Source organism: Caretta caretta, chromosome 21, assembly GCF_965140235.1.
Source record: "Caretta caretta isolate rCarCar2 chromosome 21, rCarCar1.hap1, whole genome shotgun sequence".
Classification (NCBI taxonomy): domain Eukaryota; kingdom Metazoa; phylum Chordata; order Testudines; family Cheloniidae; genus Caretta; species Caretta caretta.
This window is the reverse complement of record NC_134226.1, coordinates 7,665,418-7,688,021: the sequence shown is the minus strand read 5'-3', so window position 1 is coordinate 7,688,021 and position 22,604 is coordinate 7,665,418. Positions and strand designations below refer to the sequence as shown.

Genomic DNA, 22,604 nt, shown 5'->3' with positions numbered 1-22,604 from the left:
GGTTCAGCAGAGACTTAAGTACATGCTTAACTTTACACACCAAGTAGTCCCTACTCAGTGTGGGAAACTGAGCACTTGCAGAACATCCTGATCCTGCAGCGAGTCTGGGCAGGCAGAGGGGCCTGCCTGCCTGGAGTTCTCTGTAGGATTAGTGACTAAATGGAGTTAATTATCTTAAAAACCTGTAGTATTTAATCAAGTCATGTCTATGTAATCCTAGTTAGGATCTGTAGAAACCAGTGGGGTTCATCTATATTTGTATCTTTTCTTCAGTATTGTATTTGTTTTGCCAAAAGGGTGTTGCAGTTCTCATTTCACCCTTGCCCTGCAGGGCTGTGAATCTCAATGTGACAACATTGGGCAAGTGCTTAGAACCTCCAAGTCCAGCCCTGATCTTTGCATTGGCTCCAACAGGACTTTTTGTGGGTGTAAGGGTCTGCCTGCAGGGATCAGAGCACAGGACTGGGACCTTAGAGTGTGGGCTGTCTAGGGCAGGGACTTGTTTGTTACTTGTTTACAGTTAGCATAATGGGGTGCTGATCTTGAGTGAGGGGGTGCTACTGCAATAGAATGATTTGGTTTATAGTTCTATTACTGTTGAATCTGAGTGAAGTGCAAAATACAAAATAGCATAAATAGTGAAAAGTCAAGTAGGGTATACGTACCTCTTGTTTGTTTTAAAGGGTCTAAATCTAAAAGGTCAGTAATAGAGCTAAGGCTGTTATGACATACTTTACAGCATCATTTTAATCACATGGTAGGGAATAAGTGTATAAGGCATTCTCCTATGCTTAATTTTATATCTCTGGGTCTTGTTTTAACATCCAATTCTGATAATCTTTTCCCCTTGATATCCAGTTCACCTTCTAAAATGAATCAGTTTGCTTCAAATCTTGTAGCTATCATTATGGAAATAGTCTTATAGAATGGAATCATTGGGTAATTTTTGTCCTTGACTACAGATGTAGCAGAATGCCTAAGTAATTTCCATAGAAGCCTATTGAGTTTCTGTAGACCCCAATCAACCTTAAATCCTACTTATGCTGTAAAACACAGAGCAGTATGCAGTTAAAATTCATATAAAGCACCCCTTATCTTAGTATCTGAACACCTTCCAATGATAGGTTGATACAACAGTAGGTCATTCTCCCAGATAATAGGGCTTTGTCCAAAAACAAAGTAGTTCCCACAAATCTTTAAAAGGAGAAGGTGGACTGCCAATCCAAGCTACTGACTCTCAGCTGGAGCCCAACATAATGTGGATAAGCCTATGCTAAATGGGCAGCTGTACATGGTTTTCTGGGAGGCTGGAACCTCTGCTTAATCATTAAGCAATCAGATTTCCTCAGAAAACAGCAGTGTCAGTAAACAGATGAGGATCTTTCACCTGAGAGCCTGGCTCTGCTGTGTATAGACCACTCTAAAAGGCTGCAGAAAGTGGCCTGATAGATGAAACTAGAGCAAGCTAGGATCCTTCTGAATGATCATTTTTCATTGGAAAAAATGCTGATTTATTGAAACCAAAGGTGTCTTGTGAATCAGGGTGGATGTTTTGAGTTGACAAAACATTCAGGAAAAGTCATGGTCAAAAGGAAACATCTTGACTTTTCAAAATTAAAATTTCTCCTTTTTTGTTTGAAAAGAGTAAGAAGTCTACTACTAGTAAATTAGTATTAATTACTATGTAGTACTAACTACCCTTGATCCCCACTCCTTAACTGCCCTTCATTACCCAGACCACCTTCTTCCATAAATTTACCCCTTTCATTAATTTACCCCACCCTATTCATAGATTTATCCTAGTTTAAAAACTCAAATTCAGCAAAACAGACATGACTATGCTGAATTAAATGATAAAGCAGTAAAAGTGCATTTTTACCAGCGGGGGGTAGTCAACGAGACCAGCTCCTGCGTTAATTACTCCTCCATTTACCCCATTAACTCTCCCTCTGTTGCCTCATTAATTACTCTCGCCTCCTCATTAATTGCCCCCTCTTGCTCTTACCCCTCAGGGCAATGACTTCTCTCGTTTAATCTCATTTCCTAGGAGGGAGGCAATAACCCCACTCATTACCAAAGGGGGAATACGGAGGCATTGGATGGGTTAATGGCTCTTCACTAATTGCTACCACCTCCCCTCCCGCCATGTAACCAGTGGTGCAGCGCAGCACAGCTGCGGGACCTGCACCGACAGAGGCGCGCTCCGGCCCCCAGCCCCTTGCCCGTGGGCGCGCAGGCAGCCCAGAGCGCGCACGCGGCGGTCGGCGGCGCGCCCGCTGGTCCCTGCCCTACTGCGGGAGCGGGCGGGGGGGAGGCTGCCGGAGGATGCGCTGGGCTCGCGTGCAGCCGGCGCGGGGAGGCCAGAGGCAGGCGCGTGCCGAGCTGCAGCCCCGGCCGGGGCCAGGTACAGCGGGGCTGCGGGCCGGGCTGCGGGCGGGCAGGGACAGGTGCAGAGAGGCGTGTCTCTGAGTGGCTGGTTTGCAACGGGGCTTGTCCCCTTCTCCCGGCTGGGGCTGCGCAAAGGTGGCTCCTGCATCCCTCCCGGGCGGGTCCCTCTTGCCCCGTCTCCTCCTGCTGCTCCCTGCCCCCCAAACTCCCCCCCCCCCCGTCCTCTTCCCTGCTGCTGCAGTCCCCATCCCGCCGCGCTCCCTGCGCGGAGCGGATCGCCCTGCGGGGGAGATCCGGGGCTGGATATCTTTGGGGTCCCTGCGTAAGCGGCTGTCCGGCGGCTCCCTTAGCCGGCTGGGGAGGGATATTGATTAACCCTGCGCCTTAGAGGGGGATCTGGACAATCCTCTTCAACCTGGCCCCGATTCCATCCCGCTGCAGAGGCGCGCAGCCCTCACCGGCTTCCCTGGGGGCCCTCTCCACCCAAGGGCAGCATCTGGGTGTGACACAGCCTCCTGGGAGGGAGGGTGTAAGTTGGCTTCCTGCCATCCCTGGAGAGTTGAGAGACCTGGTCAGTTGGGGGTCTGGTTCTGTGTTCACTCTAGATGTGGAATCCCACAGAAGTGCCACCCACAAGACAGCTGCAGAATCTGCTAGAGAGAGAGATTTTCAATCTCTTCTCTCTCCCCCCACCCCCGTTCCAAATTTTATAAAACAAAACCAGGCACTGGACAGGTGTCTGCTTTTGGACCCCATGGACCCCATGGGAAGATCTCTTGGCTCTAATATCTTGCTCTCCCTTCATGAGGGAAATGTGAACATCAGGGCTGGTATCTGATACCAAAAATTTTTTTTTTTTTTGGTCTGTGATGTCTAAATGATGAATGTCATTACAGTATGTGTGTGTGAAAATACTTGTGTCAATTTCTTGGGGGTACTTGGGTGCAGAAAGGAAAGCTACCATGGACATAAACCATGAGTCTTCTTCATGCTTCAGGGTATGTACCAGCCTCTGACGGGGGAGGGAATTCCCCCCCCCCCCATGGTTATTTCTTAATTGTTTACCACAGGGTATTTTATTTAATGTAACCTTCCCCCTAAGGCTGCTGGCACAGGCAGGGTACTGGCTTATCTGGCCTACTGACCTAATCCAGTGTGGCTATTATGAAAATAACTGGAGTGTGAGGTTGCAATATGAGCATCGAGGCCTTGCCAAGAAAATGCGTTGCTTATAAGATGCTTTATCCCTGTTAATATTGTTTTTTAAATATGCAAGTTCTGTTGTGTCAGTGTGTGAGGCTAGCTGGTATTAGTCAGGTTTTAAGTGCTGAATCATGTGTACTCCTGACAGTACAGCAGGTTTGGCTATTCGCTGTCTCTAGGAAATGTGCCGGAACTGGTCATAATGACATATAAACGCTCTTCGTTTTATTGTGTGTGAACAGTCCATGTCTGCTGTAGGAACCTTTGGGGCCTGAAAGAACAATGTATTGGTGTGATACAGTGTGATATTTATTTATTTGGCCTTGTCTGCTCCTTGGAAAACATGGACACACAAATAACATGTATGTAGTGGGCGAGATCTTTGAATAAGACAGTGTGAATGATGTGTATGGGGAGGTTATACTAAGGGTCAGAAAGGTAGAGAGAGATGTTTTCACTGAAAATTATTATAGTTCTTTTTAGAATCTGTCTTTGGGTTTTTTGTTTTTCTTCAAGGTCAGATCCTGTGACTAGCAAGGTTGTCTATTCAGTATTATTTCTGAAGCGTTATCTCCAGTTTTCTCTTTCTGAGAGCAAAGCTATACTAAGTGTGTGTGTGTGTGTGAGAGAGACAGAAATCTGGCATACTGAGATCCAGACATCTTACTGTTTTAAGATGAATATGGTGGAGATGCCACTGTTACCTAGATACTCCTAACAAATGCCGAAGACAAAAGCAAAAATTCAGGGATTTTGATTGAGATGCTGGCTCCTTCATTGTTAACCAGGTTTCTGTAAAATGCCTACCCTTTGGCAGACAGTTAAATTGAGTGCCAGCATGGCTGCTTTGTTTCCCCAAAACTTCTTAACACCACAGTCTAGCATGAGAAATAGACACTTAAATTCAGGATCATGCTATTTCTCTCTTAATTGCTTTGATCTGGAGCACATGCGATCTCCTTTTTATAGATTTGACATGAGAATATTCCATTCACATAGTGTATACAGATAATCTCAGCTAAACATAGAAGTGGACACAGTCTGCAAAACTTGGAAATGGACTCCTAGTTCAGGGTGGTTCGGGTTTGGAGGGTTGATTTGGGGTCCCATTGTACTAATGTAACATGAAGGGATCCTGGTCCATGACTAGGGCTTGTTAGGGGCTACAGTAATAATTAATAACAATAGTGGTGCCTATTGCAGCAAAAAGTTTAGTTATTTTATTTTATCTCTTGCTCCAGAACGTGGAACTGTCATCTCTGGGCCTTTGTCCATGTTACTCGCTACCTGTCCATTTCTGAATCCAAGATAGAAATGCCCTCTTGGTTTTAAAATCCCTCCCTGGCTTCACTCTACCATGCATCTCTGTACCCTGCCTGCTGACAGAAGTGGTGTGCGTGCGTGAAATGAGATATGCACACCCACCCCACCTCCTGGAAAACATATGAGGGGGCGGGGAGCAACACTCTACCATCTAGAATAGAGAGTTGTTCCCTGAAAAGCATGGGAGAGGTTTGCAATAAGCTAAGGAAGGAGGGATGAGGGTTGCTGCTGAAATCCCCACCGATCCCAAGAAATCAGTTCCTAGGCGATCTCCTCCAGGTGGCTCATAGGTTCTCAGCCCTGTACAATCAGCACATCTCCTTCAGTGGCTGTGATCCCATTGTCCCTCCACCAGCTAGCAGTTTCTTCTTGTGGATTTCAGTTAATAAATCCTCCAGTCTCTTACGGAAGCACATCCAGGTCCTCCTGCAGGATGGCAGGAAATTGGATGCTGTGTTTCCAGTGCCAAGGTTGCAAAAATCCTGGGAGTTAAAAAAGAGTAAAACTTAGATTCTTTTTATTTGCCCCCCCATCCCCCTTTTTGTGCCTTTAGGGTCACATTTTCAAGCTTTTTTTCTCTGCAGACATGAGGGCTAGAAACCTTATAAAAACAAAGCCAAGTTTTTCATGGAATAACATGACTCCAGGAGCTGGAGCTTTAAGTAAAACATCAGTACTGTGAGAGTTGGCACCGCTGGCAGTGATTGTGCGCTGCAGAGTTGATATTACCTCTTTCTGTAACTTTGTCACCTTTGTGTAGGCTCCGCGACGAAATCAGAGCTGGTCAAATAATCTGCTCCTGAATAATTATTAGATGAGAAAACTGCCAAAATTCACAATGAATGTTAATTTGCAATGAATTATTCAACTGCCTGTTCAGACATTCATGTGATCCAACTGTCTCAACATTTCTGGGTCTTCTGTATAATTGTCACTGTTGCTGGCAAAGTGCCATTGGGGTGGTTTGGTGTACCAACACCAAAAATGATTAGGGATGCTCAGTCATAATAGCAATAGATAAGGCCTAATCCTGCACACCCATACTTCTGAAAGCTGTCTTGGGGCTTCAGTGAGGCTTCTTGCATGTGTTGGGGCTACTTATGTGAGTAAACATTTGTGAGAGAGGGCTTGTGTATTGGTCTCTTGTCCCCTTTGTGTTTTACAAAGCAGTAATTTAAAGGTGTTTATTGAAAAGGAGTTATTTATATGATCAGGTGAAGCTTGTTGAATTGTGGTTTGGGAAGGGATTTTGGGTTCTTGGACTAAAAACAGCAGAAGGCTGGATGGCATAGAAGTGGCAGAACAAAAATAGATCAGAATTTGTAGATGAGGAGTACTGGTTATTGGGATCTCAGGTTTGAAATACTGTTGGTTATTTGTGGTCGTGAGAAGGACAAGTTGAAAGAGAATGGACACTGACAAAAGCAATGAGGCTTTTATTAGTATTTGTTTCACAAATGAAGGGGAAGTATCGAATAGACATTTTTCTAAAGCAGCTTTAATTTTGTCTTTCTGTTGGAGCGGTTTATACTGAAATTTAATTTTACCTCCACAATCATTCGTGTAACTGGTAGTGTCCAATGCTGTATCCAGACTGTGTCCAGTTATTTTGTAAGCAATGTTGTTGTGGGATGAAAGTGTGCTCCTTTCCTTGCGAAATCTTAAATGGCAAGTGACTTGCCAAACCCTGAATTACCAGGACTCTGAGATGGTGGGAATCGATACTTACTGTAAGTGGCACTTCTTGTTGGTGTGAATGCTGCCATGTAAACAGCACAGCTGATCAATTACTAAGAGTCTTGTCCAGCAATGTTTTCTATTTTCATATTGGAAACACTTGTGTTCTGACCAAGCCATCACAAAGCGTGAATCACTTTGCTTTGAATTTTCATTTTTTAAAACCTTTTGATTAAAGGACACGCTTATGGATCCTGAATGAAAGGGGTTTTTTGTGTGTTTCTTTGTGTGTTTGTTTTTGTTCACTGTGATTGTTAGTGCTTGTAAAAGGAAGGGATTAAAGGTACTTGCTAAACCTGGACATTATACAGACAAACAAAGATAGGCAGAGCTGAAGTCTGAAGCTCTGAAGATTTGAGCTGAGGTCTGAACTATCTCCTGAGATTTTTCAAAGCAGTCCATGGGAATTAAATGCAATTGAGCTAAGCAATTATGGACAGGGAACATTCTAATTATGGTTTCAGATCCTGCAATATGATCTGCACAGACCTTTGCACCTGCATGGAACTATGTTGAGGCCAGTGGGTTTTTCTCCAGGTGCAAACGCCTGTGCAGACCATATTGCAGGATCTGGGCCATAATTAGAATGCTCCCCATCCATAATTGCTTAGCTTGATTGCACTGGAGTGTTTACTAGTTGCTGTTGTGGGGTATGTGTGTATGTTTTTAAAGCCTGGTTTGCATGGGGGAGGGGAGAAATAAACACATTTCTATTGATCTTGGTGTTCTTTTTAACATTTTTGTCTGCACTTCCCCAGGCAGTCTCCTTAACACTCTTGGGGTGTCTCATTTGACTACAGCTCATCATTACAAAAATAGTTTCCTTGGTATTTTCAAGCAGAGTGGCCTGTGAAAACTGATAACTAGATTCATTCAAAAAATTCTGTAGTCTCTAACCAAATCTCACCAAGGATCTCATTTTCCTCCTTGCCCAGTAGGTAATCTCTTTCCAGAACTATCTTCTTTAAAGTGAAGTATCCAGGACTACAGGTTTAAATCTTGTTGGCTAATTTTTTATTTTAATTTTTTTTTGGTTACTGCTTTCTCCAGTAAAGCATATGTCATGACAGTCTTTCACCTGTGCAGCTGCTCCTTCCCCAGCTGTCCTGGATAGTTGCTATATGATCCTGGAAGCCCAGCCCAGGGTGAATTAGCTTGCATTCACTGTTGTTCTAACGAGGCTGTTAATATTTTACAAGGACTGAAAGAAAACCTTGCTATGTTATGTTGGATTAAATTTAAAAAAAAGAGGATTAGACCCTCAGCCTTCCTACAGGGCTTGCAATATATAGTGAATGAGAGAACAGGCCAAGGATTAATAACTTAACAACTAGGAATGGATTTGTGTGGCTAATTCAGGTGAGCGTTTTCAAGGGCAATACACAGGGATAAACCGTAACTGTACCTCTTAGAAATCCCTCCATTTGTGGGCTGTTGCCCCTACACCTGTAAATCCTATCATTCTGCCTGCGGTGATCTCTGCATGCTCTGGTTCTTTCTGCTTGGTGCTTCACTCCCACTCAACTAAAGGCAGAGGGAGCAGCCTGTGGTATGTAGAAACGGCAAGAGCATCACTCCTGTGCTGGAGGCTTGTAGGGAGGACTGGGAAGGTCTGGGTTGCAGAGGGTGGGGGGAAGCTAAGAGTTAGCAGGAAGAGCATTATCTAGAACATTGGTTCCCAAACTGGGGGGGCGCGCCCCCCGGCGGGGTGTGAAGAAATTCTGGGGGGGGGCATGAGGCTGTCCAGCCCTTGAGCTCCCGGCTGGGGAGGCTTGCCCCCAGCCCCTCCCCTCCCCTCCTGTCCACCCTCTCCCATAGCCAGGCAGGCAACACGGCTTACGCCCACCCACCTCCCAGGCTTTCCAATAGTCCTGCCACTCTGAGCAGCCTGGTAAGGGGGTGGGGAGTGGGAGAAGAGTTGGATGATGGTAAAGGAGAGGTGGGGTCGTGAGGGTTTCTTGAAAATTAAAAAGGGGGCATGATGCCGAAAAGTTTGGGAACCGCTGATCTAGAAATCCTGGCTGTTGCTGTTCTGAAACTGGTATCCAACAATGGTTTGAAGGACACCAATGTCCAGGGCTGCTCTAGACCTCCCTGAATTGGTCTCTTCTGGACCAAATGTACAATGGAGAGATGCTAGGTTTGGATGGCTAAGAGGAAATATCTTCCACAAAAAGGTTGTGGGAGGATTCACTGCAGCTGTCCATGGCCAAGTTCCTGCAGTGAATTCCTGTCACTGGTTTGTTCTTTCAGGGGCAAAGTCTGCTTACTAGATTACACTACCCAGATACTGGTTTGAGCAGATGGTTCAGAATTACAATAGGGATTTACAATTGGAAATCTTAGACCTAGACTGCAGATCCCAGGTTGAAAATCATTGTTCTATGGTAACAGCAACCTTTCGTGTGCCCCTTTAGATATAGTCTGCGAAACCTCAGGGATCCACGGACCACAGATTGAAAACCACTGCCCTAAGAGAACAGGGAACCCAAGGTTAACACGATTCATTCAAAAGCTGTCCAGGGTGCTGAAATCCAAGACCCACATAATACACCTTCGCTAGCACCATTTAAACGAGTTGTCTTCTCAGGGTTAAAACAAACATGGCAATGACTGCCTTTTCCTTATGACCAGGGTCTGGGGGAAGTTCAGGTTCTGTCTAAAAGTGTGTGTGTGGGGGGGGGAAGATGGTCCTTCTGCCAGGGAAGGATGGGTCCACACGTTGCTGATGCTACTTTGAGGCCTTCTCAAGGAAAAAAAGCTTAAGATCAACCCTGCCTTTTCACATGCTTTAAGAAGTTTCACACATGGTAGGTTTATTTAACAGGGAGTTTAATGTGTAATTGGCACTAATCTTGCATGTGCATGGTGTACGTCATTCTGCTGAAAGTAATCAAAATGATTGGTACTTGGAGTCCTCCTGTATCCTTTTGTTCTATGAGCTCTGACCTCTGCATAACTCTTTCACAGTAGGGTATGGTACCACCAGCCACCTCATTTTAATTACACTGCCCTGTTTGTGACAAGTTGGGAGAGTTGCTAATATGCCTTACAGCACTGCTTGACTCCATGGTGATAAAGTCGTATCTGTACACTGAGCTGTACCCTTATTGGGTTAAGGGCATATATAATATATGTGGGCTCTGTTTTGCAGTCACTTAAATGGCGTCAGGATTCGTGACATCTTGCTTTCAGATTTCTAGTAGACCCAGCAACAAAGAATGCTTGTTGCAAGCTCATTGGCTTTTGTGTTTGGATCCTTGTGACGTCCCCACAGATGTGTGCAGGCGAGAGGGAGAGGAGAGTGATAGAACTGAGCCTTTGTAGCTGTGCACATCTGACTGCACACATGGCATCGCTGAAGCCTCTCTGTCTAGTCTTCATTTCTTGATACTCCTGGCAGATACCAAACCTCAGGGTTTTTTGCAGGGTTTTTTTTTTGGTATCATTGTTATGTGCAGCCTGTGTCATGCTGATTTTGCTAGGGTTTCAGTGTAGCTGGTGATTGAGAGCTTGGCACATCTTCTTATCTCTCTAGTTACAAATTCAAAATAGGATCTCTGGTTAGGATGTTGTGCCCTCTACATTAATATATGATGCACAGTTGTGTGGGTTGAGAATGACCTCTTAGAAGTCCTAGGTGGCCAATGCAATGGAGAAGGGGGTGGGGGAAGGGGAACTATTAAATAAGAATAGATTATTGAATACTAAGTTAGATGGAGCCAGGCCTTCCTCTAAACTAACATCCCTTCTCCCTGCAGAACTTACTACAAAAGCTCCGGTAACTTGTACAGAACACATGTACCTTGTATGGTGACTATCACGCAGACTCTTAAACATAGTCTCTCCCAGACCCACTCATCCCCAAGTCTCACTCCCAAGAACATCTCTGGTTCACATAATGCTCTAAATTAAACAGGACAGTAGCCATTAACAAAAAACAGTCATCGTGTGCTGCTTTTCAGAGACTGGCATCTAGATGATTGACAGCTCCAGGATCCAGATGCCAAGCCTTTAGGGTTTTCATTTTCCAGTCGCATCAGCATCTGGGTCTGTGGCTTTGTATTTTTGGCTGACCTCTTCTCAGCTGTCTTGGCCACAGTAGCAGCTGTGAGGCTGGCCTGGCTTCAGCCTGATAACAGAGCTCTTCCTTGTGTGCCTGGCTGTTCCAACCCAACTTGCTATTAAAAATCCTGGCTTCTGGGATGAAAGTTTCCCATGGTTGACAGCAAATTAATTTGGGATGGTGTGTATTGTGAATGTCCCATGCAAACTCTTCACAGAAAAGTAATCCTTCTGTGAGGTCAGCGGTAATGTTCCTCCCTGTCACCCAACTAGCCTTGCAGATAAATGGACATGGATTAGTCATCTACAAGAGATGACCTTGATATAGCACCCCCAAATTAATAGGTGTGAAAGAACGTGTCATCACAGCTAATAGAGCTAACAAAGTTGGTGTGTTGTGGGTTGGTTGGTTTTTTTTTTTTTTGTTCCTCTGAATTCAGAACTTCAGAAGAAGTGACTGCAGAAAGTCAAGCCCAAATACTTTCATTAAGCTCAGTTGTGTGACTCAGACAGTTGCATGTGGGGAAATGGGATGGATCTCTGGAAACTCTGTTCTTTCTGCTCTAGCTTTGAGGAGAAGGACTTGGCTCCACACCTGGCCTTGGGGGAAAAGGAAGTGGCTGTGATGCTTAAGGACATGACTGTAGAACACACAGAATCATAGAAGACTAGGGTTGGAAGAGACCTCAGGAGGTCATCTAGTCTAATCCCCTGCTCCAAGCAGCACCAACACCAACTAAATCATCCCAGCCAGGGCTTTGTCAGGCCGGGCCGTAAAAACCTCTAAGGATGGAGATTCTACCACCTCCCTAGGTAACCCATTCCAGTGCTTCACCACCCTCCTAGTGAAAGTTTTTCCTAATATCCAACCTACGCCTCCCCCACTGCAGCTTGAGACCATTGCTCCTTGTTCTGTCATCTGCCACCACTGAGAACAGCCGAGCTCCATCCTCTTTGGAACCCCCTTTCAGGTAATTGAAGGCTGCTATCAAATCTGCCCCTCACTCTTCTCTTCTGCAGACCAAAGAAGCCTAGTCCCCTCAGCCTCTCCTCAAAAGTCATGTGCCCAAGCCCCCTGATCATTTTCACTGCCCTCCGCTGGACTCTCTCCAGTTTGTCCACAACCCTTCTGTAGTGGGAGGGGGCGTCCAAAACTGCACAAAATACTCCAGATGTGGCCTCACCAGTGCTGAATAGAGGGGAGTAATCGTGTCCCTCGATCTGCTGCCAATGCTCCTACTAACGAAGCCCAATATGCCATTAGCCACCTTGGCAACAAGAGCACACTGCTGACTCATATCCAGCTCCTCGTCCACTGTAACCCCCAGGTTCTTTTCTGCAGAACTGCTGCTTAGCCAGTCGGTCCCAAAGGTGTAGCAGTGCCTGGGATTCCTCTGTCCTAAGCGCAGGACTCTGCACTTGAACCTCCTCAGATTTCTTTTGGCCCAGTCCTCCAATTTGTCTAGGTCACTGGATCCTATCCCTACCCTCCAACGTATCTACCTCTCCCCCCATCTTAGTGTCATCCACAAACTTGCTGAGGGTGCAATCCATCCCATCATCCGGATCATTAATGAAGATGTTGAACAAAACCGGCCCCAGGAACAATCCCTGGGGAACTCCACTTGATACCGGCTGCCAACTGGACATCGAGCCTTTGATCACTACCTGTTGAGCCTGACGATCTAGCCAGCTTCCATCCACTTTATAATCCGTTCATCCAATCCATATTTTTTTGAACTCTACTGTGGGAGACTGTATCAAAAGCTTTGCTAAAGTCAAGGTATATCACATCCACCGCTTTCCCCATATCCACAGAGCCAGTTATCTCATCACAGAAGGCAATCAGGTTGGTCGGGCATGACTTGCCCTTGATGAATCCATGTTGGCTATTCCTGATCACCTTCCTCTCCTCCACGTGCTTCAAAATGGATTCCTTGAGGACCTGCTCCATGATTTTTCCAGAGACTGAGGTGAGGCTGACGGGTCTGTAGTTCCCCTGATTCCCCTTCCTTTTTTTAAAAAGATGGGCACTATATTTGCCTTTTTCCAATCGTCCAGGACCTCTCCCGATCGCCACGAGTTTTCAGAGATAATGGCCAATGGCTCTGCAATCACATCAACCTACTCTTTCTGTACCCTCAGATGCAGCACATCCAGCCCCATGGACTTGGGCATTTCCAGCTTTTCTGAATAGTCCTTAACCTGTTCTTTCACCACTGAGGGCTGCTCACCTCCTCTCCATACTGTGCTGCCCAGTGCAGCAGTCTGGGAGCTGACCTTGTCTGTGAAGACCAAGGCAAAAAAAGCATTGCGTACTTCAGCTTTTTCCACATCATTTGTCACTAGGTTGCCTCCCCCATTCAGTAAGGGTCCCACACTTTCCCTGCCCACCACCTTGTAGCTAACATACCTGTAGAAACCCTTTTTGTTACCCTTCACATCCCTTGCTAGCTGCAACTCCAGTTGGGCTTTGGCCTTCCTGATTACACCCCTGCATGCTCGAGCAATATTTTTATACTCCTCCCTAGTCATCTGTCCAAGTTTCCACATGGCTGATGACTACTGCAGCAGTTGTGTTGACTGTGTCCATGGTAGTTCTGGTTAGCTGGAGGAGTGGCTAGTAGCATACTCTGGGCTAGGAAGTTACTGTTCAGACGGTCTCATATGTTTATACGGTTAAAAGACAGGCTACCTTGTGCTGTGATCCCATCACAAGCTAAGCAAGGATCAGCCAAGCCATTTGGCTAGATGGATTTCCTTGGAAAATAGAAATGGATTGTATTGATGATTGAGAGATTCTTCCCTATGCACCAAGTCACCCAACATGCTGGCAGGGGTGCTGTCTGGCTGTGATGTAAAACTATAGTCATGACAACATGTAGCCATTAGGGAACTCTGAGAACTTCCCATGGGATTAGATGAGGGAAGATGGAGTCTGCCCTAATGCAGGCACTGGTAGTTGCACCTGTGTAACTGAGAGGAGAATTTTGGGCCAAGGTGAGCATGTCATTTCAGTCATTGCCCCCTTACATTCCCCTTTTAGTTGCAATTTGAGACCGTGCTCTTAATTCTCTGCTCTGACCTGCTGTGCAACAGTGTTCATCTGAATCCAAATCCAGAAAGAAACTTTGCAAATGGCTTTATAACCTACCTTTATAATGAGCTGATCCAAACCCCTAGGTTGGAGCACCCTTGCGTTCTGGGGTGTTCAGAACCTGGTTCCCAGTCTTGTGGTGGGAGCTCATCTCTAATCATTGTTCCTTTTTAATGTGTTGGTATCATGTGCCCAAATGCTTCTTGGGAACTGCAAGCCCAAATCATCTCCAGTGAAGGAACAGTCAAAATATGAACAAGCAAAACAAATATTTAAAAACTGCTCCAAGTTAGAACTGAAGCACTAAACAGAAACTGAAGGAAACCAGTAATGGCTTTGTCTCTGGCATCTGCTGAGTTCTCTCAAGGCACTTTAAAACATCATTGAATCTGTTGCAATACTTTGTGTAAGACTCTCATACTCAAGAGTGGTGATTAATTTTGAATGCCTTAGTTTTTTTGGTGATTAATTTTGAGTGCCTTGGTTTTTTTGGGAACTGATCTTGAGACTGTTTGGGCCTGATTTTTAGAGGTGATGGGCACCTGTAGCTCTGTTCACTTTAGTTAGGGTTGTGGGTGCTGAGAAGACTTGCGATTTTCTCAGGTTTGTGCATAACCAGAGGCCCCACTGAAAACATGGGTCTGCATAATTACAGGACAGATTTTCAGAGGAGCTCAGCTTTAGCCACTTACTTTGACGCCAAAATCAAAGCTGAGCTCATCTGGCAAATATGCCTTTTATTTAGGTGGCTAAATGGGAGCTGAGTTTTTCTGAAAATCTGGCTCTGTCCCGCGTTGGTGGTTTGTGTGTTTAACTTCAGTTGTACTCCATCTAGAGTTGTTACTTAGCAGAACCTCACAATGGATGAGACCACTTCAGCATGACAGACAGTAAAATAGTCCATGTTCTTCTGTTTTCTGAAGACCTGCCTCCCTCTTGGAGTTGTGTATTATCTCCCATTCTGCTAGTTTCCCTTCCCCCCACCCCCCACAATGGAATTACAGCCTTAATATTGGGAGCTTACATCCAAGAAGTGGAATAACCTTGGGTTTTATTACTAAAAAGGAAAAAAAGCCCCCAAAACTGTCCTGCCCATCTGTGTCTACTTTTCTATTGTCATTGGAGGGTAGGGGCATGAGGGTTATTGTTTCAGAGGGTGCATTTCAACTTTGTCTGAACTGTTTTATAAAAGGACACCTACGCGTTAGATGGTGCAAGGACCTATTTTCCCCCCTTTCATTTAAAGTATGCTTGTGACCTCTTTGTAGATTTGCATGAATCCCTGATGATTACAGTCAGGCTGGTGCAAAGACCAGTCCTTGTATCATTTAAATGTAGGCTTATTTAAGGTGTGCACCTTTTTAATCTCTTTTCCTTTCAATTTTTATTTGCTCCTACCAGCACTGCTCTTGATTTTATTTTCTTAATTTTTGAAATGAACCCCCGCTGGGATAGGTCTTCCTTACTCCTGCTTTGCCCAAGACATTAACTGTCTGAACGCTAAGAGAATTGCATAGTGCTCCAACCTTGCTAGCTCTGTAACAATGGAGTCTCAGTGTTAGTCTAACTTGTAATCCTGAAATTGACACTCTGCGCGTGGACTAACCTGGTAGCAGGCTGGTTGGACATTCCTGCATAAACTGCTTTCCAGGGAAACACAGGAGCTGTGTGTGGAGAAACAGGGAAACCGAATATTTGCGACAGTAAACGTAGGCGCCACCTGTCTGATATAAACAGATAAATTATGCTCTTAATTACACCTCTGGCTTCAGTGGGATTTTCACCAGTGTTGCCGAGAATTTCCCCCTTAGTCTTTTGCTGAAAATGTAAATGTTCTAACAGGACTTTGCTTATGGCCATGGAGGGACAGCTTTAGGGGTCCTAATCTTGGTTAGTCACCTGCTGCTCACCTAGTCTCTAGCTTGCTTGAAAAAAACCAGGAGTTTCACGGGACACAAGCAGGGTGAAATGTGTTACTTCTAAGACCCTCTTCTGCCATGCTGCTTACTTTGCAGTGGATTGAGTTGGCTTGTATGGAAACTATCTATTACTGTTCCCCTTTCCTTCACTTCTGTTTCCTGATCTGTTGTAGAGTGTGAGCCCCTAGGGGCAGGGGCAGTTTCAAAATGTGTGGGGAAGCAACTAGAACATTACTACTGTAAATGTATAATAATAATGCTGAGAATGTCAAATTCATTATCACTGTGAATTACAGTGCAGCTCTCCAGAAGAGATGGGTCTGAAACCAAATTTTAAATAAGAACTTATCAAACTGAATGAATGTGTAATTAACAATAAGATGAGGGGGTGGCTCTAGAAGGCAGCTAATAGCATTTAAAATATCCTCTTATCAGCTCTTATTTGGTCTTTATGCAACTGAGCTTTACCAGGGTAGCATTATTTTAAATGGCATCTCATTCTCCCAGTGTCACTGAAGGATCCTATCCTTATAGATCCCCAGATGTGATTATTAATGTGTTTGCCCCTTGGCTTCCCCTTTAAATATAGCCTTGTTTTTCAGAACGTTACAGTAATGCAGTGAATTGTAGAACAGAGGCCTTGCAGGGGGATAAAAAGAAGTCACCTTCCCTGCCCAGACCTCCACTTACCATCGCTCTCCTTATGGCACCTAGAGTTTGCCAGATCCTACCCTTCTTTGAAATAGGTATATAAAACAAGCAATTAAAACCCTGCCTAAGAATAAGTGAAGGTATTGACATAACTCTACCATGGTCCATATAAAACAGCCTTGTATTGTGTCTAGGCTTCAGTTAGAGTTGAGCCATGAATCCACCCTCCTCTGTCTGTTTTAAAAAAATCTCCATTCTTGTCTTGACATTCATGGGGGTCCACAGCACTAGCCAGGGTACTGGCAGCGTTTTGTGTGTAGTTAAGAGGCTGAGGGCACGGAACCTTATTTTGAAGACTTGGGTCCCCCACCCCTCCCACCGGAGACATCCTGTCTCCCTGTGAGCCGCTGAGACACTTGTGCATTTGAGCTCCTCATATCCAAATGAGAGAAGGCTGATTGAGAAAAGGCTACTCACAGTGTGCCCTCTATGAGGGGCCCTCCACTTTGGAACCTACTTGACCCCTGGTCTGACGTAGCTTGGATTTCTTGTTTTCAGGGCACACTGCAAGCTGCCTATGTTTTTGGAGAGGGAAGAGAATGCTAAGGGGCTCCTGTGCACGGGGAAGGGGAATTGATTTATTTCGCTTGGGTGTGAGGTGCAACTACTGAGTACATCTTCTGATATGACTGTCTTTGTTTTGGCTAGATCACGGAAGTAAGAGTGCTGTTTGTTTAAATATTAGAAAAAAGAAATAAACATTTCTCTCACTTTATCTCCCTCCATCCTTCTCTTGGCTCCTCTCAACCCTCTGGTTTCACACCTGGTTTCTGTCAGTCGTATCGTTCTTTGGATAGCCGAGGGCTCTTCAACAGATTTTCTGTCATTGTCCTGTTCTGATCCTCTCCTCCTCACCGTTAAACTTGGATTGTCCAAGCCCTGTATCAATACATCTCTGAGTGAGGTTTTTATCGTCCTTGTATTCATATTGGTGGTGAATGTTCCTCAACCACAAGAGATAACCATGTAGACAGCAGCAGTGCACCTCTCTGCCCACTACCTCAATCCTGACCAAGGGAGACCACTCCTAGGATGAGGTGACCTGTATGGCCCCTAAATCCTTGGCCTGAAGCAGCCAGCAAGGCATTATCACAGAGCCTTTATGACGTCAACCCCTGTTCACTGGGACCTAGGCTGACATCAGCCCTGTATAGCCCACCAACAACAGTCAGACAGTAACAAACTTTGGTCTCTCTGAGTAGCTGAATTGGGACTGATGATCTGTGTGTGAAAGGCTTTGCGGCTGGTACCAGCTCTTTGAATCATCAAGCCTGTAAAGTATATTCTTAAGGTACAAGAACTACTATTGTGAGAATTAGTTCCCCCATAGATCATAGAGCCTCTGGTACGTCAAAGGAACGGTGGAGACAGCACCCCAGTAGAGGGAAATAGTTAAAAATGATTTCTGTTCCTGAAACTCTCTCATTTCAAATACTATTTTAAATACCGTCCATGCCTAAGGTTTATGTGATGGGTGCCCTTGCACACCAACTTGGCATTTTTTTGATGCTAAAAGAATGACATGAAGGGAATGTGGGTGTTTATGTTTATGAATCAAGGGTGGGGGAAATTTGGGGATATTTTGCCAAGCAAACAAAAACAAATGCTCTTTCTCGGTGTATTGTTGCAAGCTGTCTGCATAGATCTGCTGAGTACCTGGAGATCCAGGTAAATTAAAACACAGTCTCCTGTTGTATACAATGACCTTTTTCTGTGGTTCTCTCAGGCATTCGGGACTTTGACAAAACTGGGACAAAGCTACAAATCAGCATTTTAACTGTTTTCTTAAAGGCTTGTTTTTTCTTCTCCCTTTTCTCATCTTTTAAATGTAAAGTAAGGAAAAAAGCTCAGCGTTCCTAATCTAACCTTCACTGTCCATGCCGGTGCAATTATATTTGGCTGTAGTCTGTGATGTAACCTGGGTTGACATTTTTTTGGTGATGTCACAATATTTTGAGTTGTTTTTGTCACTGTGTTGACATGTACTAAGAGGCTGAACTGGTGAAGCAGACGACGTCTATAAAATCCAGTGCAGCAATGTTATGAATGGGTGTGGGGGGAAAGGGGCATGGGGAGAGGGGTTCTGGACTGCCTTTGGTAGATTATAAATCGGTCTATGGGTGATATCGCATCAGAGTCCCAAGGCTAAATTGAGGTGCCTCTTCCTACCTTTGTTAATGAATAAAAAAGATTTAGGTCATGGTCCCTTTTTTGTTTTTGTTTTTTTTGGTAATTGACTAGTGATTTCAGATGCCCGATTTGAGACCTCCTAAAGGGGCCTGATTTTCAGAAAGTGCCAAGCTCCTAGCCCTCTGATAATTAGGCATCTGGCCACTGGTTGCTTTTGAAAGTCTTGGATTTAAGGTGTAATGAGGATGAGAACTTTTGTCATTCAATTACTTAGGCCATGTGCAAATCAAAAAGTTCCTGACAACGGGGTCCTGGGATTCACTCATGTCACTGTGGGAATGATTAGAGTATGGGGCTGGAGTCAGGACACTGGGGTCTGTGTCAAGTTTGCCACTGATTCAGTGTATGGTTTCCTCCCTATCCCCTGGGGCAAGTCACTTAATGTCCGTTTCTCCAGCTGTGTAATAGGGGTGAAAATACTTGATGCACAGTGGGAATATGAGGCTTCAAGCTGGGATTTTCAAAGGACCCTAAGGGAGTAAGGCCTCCAAACACTCATGAGTGGGAATGGGGCATCTCCGCAGCACCTGCCACGCAAAGATTGCAAAGTAATAGACCAGTGTCATGGAAGGGTGTTGGATTTGTACTGACCAGCATGCGTCCTGGAGAGAGATTAGTGCCATCCTGTTGAAGCAGACTGTACGTAAATAGTGTCCACTCAGGCTACACATTTAAAAGCAGGTGAATGGGGACCATGTCAAATCTACTTAGTGGGCGTTAGCATAGTGCTCTTCTGACCAATTAATAAGCCAGTTCTGGTCCCCTCCTGTGATTCACTTAGCCAGAGCATTCGGTGATAAGGGGAAAATGGTGCTAATGAACTTTTCATTGTTTGATCCTCTATATGGTCAGGCAGGGGTAGTGTGAGGATGGGCTATCGAGCGCAGCGTACTGTCTAAAATTGCACAGGGTGCTGGTGGAGATAATGCTACTTGCTTAGCACTTCTCCTCCTCCTCCTCCTCCAAGGGCTTTATGTTAATCTTCACTATCTCCCCTGCATGCCTCTGCCAGGGTGGCTATGCTGCCATCACCGCTCCTTGGATGGCAATACTGAGGCTGGGTCTACACCAGAGACCTATATCGGTATAACTGTCACTTAGGGGTGTGAAACATCCACATGTTTGAGTGACATTGTTAAATCGACGTGACCCACTGTGTAGACCACGCTGTGTCGGCAGGAGAGCTGCTTCCATCAACATAGCTACTGCCTCTTGGGCAAGTGGATTAACTACACAGAGGGGAGAGCGCTCCCATTGGCCTAGTGGTGTCTTCTCTCAGCTGCTCTCTGTAGCGCTGTACATGAAGACAAGCTCTAAGGCTTGAAGGGTTTGATTTGCCCAAGATGGCTTTAGGGAGTCCTTATCGGAGCTTGAGCATCCTGACTCTGTCCTGTGCTTGGACCTGCCATAGAAAAGTGAAGGGGGTGAAGTTGGCTTTCAAGTTCTAGTCTCAATCCCAATGTAGCTTTTAATTTGAGAAAAAGAATAATCAGTGCTCCTTGTAGGTGTGGTGTCTGGTACCATCTTAGGGACCCAAGGGTGCCTCGATTCCTCCTTGCATATTGGCATAATCTATTGCTCAGGCAGATTTGGATCATTGTAGCTACATGCTGGGGCAGATTCTTGCTATAACAACTGCTCACACAGTGGGGCTTTTAGAGAGTTCACGTCTATTCCCAGGTGGTGAATGAAGCTTTCAGAAGCAGAATGAGCACTTTAAGGTGTGGATTCTCCAGGCCATGTCCCTTCAGTCGCTTCATGCTCAAGGGAATTTCAGCTGCGAAGACCCTTAGAAGCGTGCAGTGCTAAAAGCCAATATAGAGGAATGGATGGATTGTAGTGATTTACATGGAAATAATTCCATTAAAGGGTTCACTTAAGCGGCTTATGGTACCAGGGATAGAATTGGTTCCAGGTAATGCACTGCAGCTCAATGGTTGTCTTCTGTATATCTACCTATGGTACAGGGCTAGAGCCTTAAAACGCCACATCTCTCACTGGAGCCCGGCGCATGTATCCAAAGCCAGGGTACGGCCATGTAAAAGTACAAGTGAAGGGCTTTTTAGTCCTGCTGACTCAACATTGTGCCTGGGTTCCTTTTTGAGATGCAGTTCCCAGAAACCTCATTTAATTGACCTGAATGTTCCAAGAACATCCGTCATTCAGCCTGCTGGATTATGAGCGAAGAATGGCATGTGATACTATATAGCTGCTGCTGCCATCTTTCTATTATAATGGGAATAATAGGCATACAAGTAATTGTCTATAATCCCATCAAGGGGCTCGTGGTAATTTATGACAGCAGAGAGCTAATGATTTGTCACCAGAACATCTTGTGTTGCTGTTGTGTAACACTGCCAGCATTCGAAAAAAGCCACTGCACTGTTATCAAGCTAGTACAAATATAACTGTTTTAGTAGTGTGTGGCTTTTTTACAGTCTAGTCTAGGGACACTGTTCCCCAAACCCCTATATTTAAATTAAAATGACCCAAACCTGGTTTCATATTTAAAAATTATTGCAGTAAGTGTATCTGACCTTTCTCTTCTCCATCTCTGTTACCCTCTATCACCTCTGTTATAGGCTTGTTGACTCTTTATAGGCCAAATTCTGGCTCCATTGAAGTCAGATAGGATAGCAGATGGGCATCTGAATAGCCATCTAACTTGTATAGCACTTCTCATCCGTAGAACTGGAAGCTCCACACAAACCATTATGTTCATTTTACAGGTAGAGTAACTGAAGCGCAGAGAGCTTTTGGCCACAAATTTTAAAAGTCCACTAATTTTTTGGGTACCTGACTTAAGAGCAGTGGGCCTGACCTTTGAGGTTGCTGAGCACCTACAACCTTGCCTGAAGTGAATGGGAGATGTCATGATCAGCGCCTATGAAAATCTGGCCCTAGATGTCTCCAGCTGGCCACATGCAATTGGTAGACACCTATTAAAAATCTGATCCGAAACTGGGTTTAGCATGCGGGTGCTGGTGGCTTGTGATACACAGGAGGTCAGGCTAGATGATCCTGATGGTCCAGTCTGGCCTTACATTCTGACTTACTCAGCCCAGTGGTAAGGCTGGGAAGCAAACTCTCCTGACTGCCAGCCCAGTGCTCAGTTCACAGGACCACAACTGCTTTGTTAAGAGTTTATATCCTTGCACTTAACTGGTAAGCTCCAAGGTTGTGTCTGTCATGTGTTTTTGAGGATCCAGTCCTGTGTAGTGCTCCACACCTTCAACTTGTGTTGAAGTCTATGGAAATTGAGGCTACTCAACACCTTATGGTGTAGGACTCCCTCCCTGCAGATACAGCCTATGCACAACTTAAATCTACTGAACCATGGAACCTGAAAATATATCTGACCTTCATTACATGACTGGCATGGACAAAACTACATGTCCAAGCCATGTTGCTAGTTACACTTGGAAAATATACTGTTGCATAACATAGGTTTTAGGAACCCCCCTGGACTTTACCAATATGCTCTGAGAGTAACATATTAGGGAAGAGATTACTTACTATTTGAGCCAACAAGCAGATGACTTTAATAAGAAATGGATTCCAGTGATTACTTTAAGGATGATTCCCTGGACCTCCATCTCCCATCTGTTCTGGTGGACACTGCATTCCATGCCCATTTTCAAGTTTAGGACCTGATCCTGAGAGGTACTGAGCAACTGCAGCTCCCACTGAAGTCCAGGGAGAGTTGTGGGTACTCGGCCACGTGTGCCTAGATATAGATGTAGGGTGCCTAATTTTAGGTGCAGAGGTTTGGAAATGTTGTTCTAAGTGCTTATGGTAGATGCCAGATTAACAATACTGGAGGCTGAATTCCGTTGCTGGGTAGGGTAGAGGGAGCCAGCGATAGGGGGGCTGTTAATTTTTACGGTAGAAACTCCCTGACCCAATGCTGCAGGGTGCAGCCACTGCACCAAACCGCTGGCTATTGCCTTCTCCTGTTTCCTTTCTCCAAC

At 45.1% G+C, this 22,604-nt stretch overlaps 1 protein-coding gene across 2 annotated transcripts in view; it reads left to right on the top strand.

Annotated features, from left to right (window-relative positions):
• Positions 1 to 2,262: 2,262 nt before the first annotated feature.
• The window catches only part of NFASC (neurofascin), a 184,621-nt gene continuing 164,279 nt past the window's right edge, over positions 2,263 to 22,604 (top strand). The window contains exon 1 of one of the 2 annotated variants that reach the window (XM_075122073.1): positions 2,263 to 2,404. The gene's annotated coding sequence lies outside the window, so the exon portion shown is untranslated. The remainder of the gene's footprint in view (positions 2,405 to 22,604) is intronic. The other variant, XM_075122076.1, reaches the window with a different exon arrangement.